The sequence below is a fragment of the Durio zibethinus genome, chromosome 13 (assembly GCF_047325235.1).
Source record: "Durio zibethinus cultivar Kanyao isolate XHJ-2024 chromosome 13, ASM4732523v1, whole genome shotgun sequence".
Lineage (NCBI taxonomy): Eukaryota > Viridiplantae > Streptophyta > Magnoliopsida > Malvales > Malvaceae > Durio > Durio zibethinus.
The window spans coordinates 22604257-22606861 of record NC_143174.1 but is presented as its reverse complement, the minus strand read 5'-3'; the positions used below and the strand labels follow the sequence as shown (position 1 = coordinate 22606861).

At 27.2% G+C, this 2605-nt stretch overlaps 1 long non-coding RNA gene across 1 annotated transcript; it reads left to right on the top strand.

Annotated features, from left to right (window-relative positions):
• Positions 1–752: 752 nt before the first annotated feature.
• On the top strand, positions 753–2281 carry LOC149515433 (uncharacterized). The gene is made up of 2 exons (XR_016326642.1): positions 753–1548; positions 1675–2281. It is a non-coding gene; the product is annotated as an uncharacterized LOC149515433 (long non-coding RNA).
• Positions 2282–2605: the final 324 nt, after the last annotated feature.

Genomic DNA, 2605 nt, shown 5'->3' with positions numbered 1-2605 from the left:
AATTGATTAAAGAGGATATTACGCATTTAAATTTTTTTAAATTCATAACTTTTAAATATTAATTATAATCCAAAAGATAATTAATTAGTTCTCGTAATTATTGTATCAGTGCGGAGAATGAGAAAATATGGGTTCCCTTTGATTTGGGTGGTCAAGAACCAGCCCTTAGTTGAAGGGCAGTTGGGTCAGGACCGCCTGGGTAGGAAGAATGGGTTTAGAACCGAGGCTTGGTCTTTTTTGGGGTTGGGCACCACATATTAGGATCTTGGCTCAGCACTGTGCAATTGGATTTCGATTTTTGAGTGAGGGACTCAGATTCAGCCGGCCTTTGAAAGTATTCTCTGGAGCAAGTTCGGGTCTTGGGTTAAGGTTGCTATTGTTATTTTGGGTTATGTTAAATTCTGGTTCATGTAATCCCATGTTAATTGCTACCATAAAGTATATGAATTATGAATTTAATAGCTCGACGAAATTAATGTGTTAAAAAATTTATATTTGATATGTTATCATTGTTAATATATAAATTTTATACATTATTAATGTATTATATTTTATTTTTTATTAATTCATAAATTTAAAAAATTAAGAATTTTAAACAATAAAGTTGAAAACAAAATTTCAATAAATATTTTTATTCAATTAAATAATTTTAATATTTATTTTTAAAGACCTTTAAATTTTGAATTATGACTTAAAAGTATTCAAAGATAAAGTTAAAAAAGAAAATTCAATAATTATATTTATTCATTAAATAATTTTTACTATTTATATTTATAATTTTTTATAATATTTTAAGTTTATTATTTAATAAGACAATAGCATATGATGCATATATAAAATTTATACATCAAGCATGTTTGGAATAATATAGGCTTGTTATTAAAATAAGAAAGTTATTGAACTAAAAAAAATTATGTGGTTCCCGACTCTAATAAGGTTATTATACAGTGCATATTAGATTGAATTAATATAATGAAAGGTTATTAAATTATAGTTAAATTATATTAAAATATTTAATATAATATTTAAATTTTAAAAATACTTAATGTAATATTTAAATTATAAATATATTAATTAATATTATATTTAAATAATTATTTATCAATCACATATTATCATTTAAAATTAATTTTATTAAAACTAAATACTACATTATTAATTAATAAATCTACGATAGATAAAAGCAATCCTCATTATCGATTAGAGGGACAGATCAACAATGTTTAAAAAAATAATTTAAGTGGTATTTTTGGGTTCTTAAACTATTTGAATTAAAAAAAAAATTGAAAGAAATCAAAAAGCTTATTTTTCTTTACCAACCTATCAATCTCTTCCAATCTTTCACATCAACTGGCTTCAACCCCCTTCCCCCCCCCCCCCCCTCCCGTCTCTCTCTCTCTCTCTCTCTCTCTCTTAAATGAGGTGAGTTTGGTTTAGAAAATAGATAAAAGGGAAAAAAATTAGGAAAAATTCTAGAAAATAAAGGGCAGCAGAGAACATGGGAGAGAAATAGGTGGTGTGCCATGAAGGAAAGGGTAGCGAAGGATGGTAAGACTACTAGTCATTGTTGGCTATTCTTACTTCTTTTTTTTTCTTCTGTCTTCGATACTTCATGGATTTGAATAGAAAGTTTTTATCAAAATTTTGGCTTATTTTATCAAAACTTTCTTACAGTTGCAGATTATGTTTTGTTGCGAAAATGACAATTCGTTTAGATCTTCAAGCGAGTGAACTCAACCGATGAGTGATTTTAAAAGAGAGATGGTGATGAAATGGGAGGTGATTTGGTAACATAAAGATCCACGGAGGATATGTACACAAAAACTCAATTGGATCGATGGCTAATAAGGAGAGCTTTTTGCAATGAAGATGGTTACCACTTTCGCAAAGAGAAAAATATACGTTGGGTTTGGACTTTAGATTGAGTCATATGCCTACCCAAAACAATAATAATAATTGGGCTTTTTGTTGGATATTAGGTTAAGAGATTTTTTTTGTTTTTGTTTTTTGTTTTTCCTTAATTGGTGATAGTGATTAGTTATTGGCTGATTTATGTTTGGTGCAGGCGATTGGTAGGTTATCTTTAGCAGTAGCATTCGCTGTTCAATCCGCTGCAAATGTTTCTCGAGCAAGGATGAAAGAGTTCACCTTGAAGATATTTAAATTTTGGTTTCGATTTCTTTTTTGATTGTTTTGCAAGTTAATATCTTACATTGACTGATCATAATATTCGCCATTGTTGAATCTTTATTATTGATATTTGCAGGCTAAACTTCTTTTAGATGCATAAACAATGTTTATTTTATATTGTAATTTGATGAATTGTTTAACCTTACATGATTTCATATAAAATACATGATGTAGTTATTCTATCATTAGGCCCCAATGTTTTATCTAATATAAATACAATATGTAAAATATTTAAAATATATAAGGCCTAATGTTTTTATATTATATTTAATCAAATATAATAAACCACTAAGGTTAGTATATTTTTTTGTCAAGTTGATAATCTTCTACATTAATGAGTTTCAATTGTTAGAAAAATGGTGGGTTAATTTCTTGCACATTGTCTTTTGTTAATGTTTTATTATTTATGTTGCAA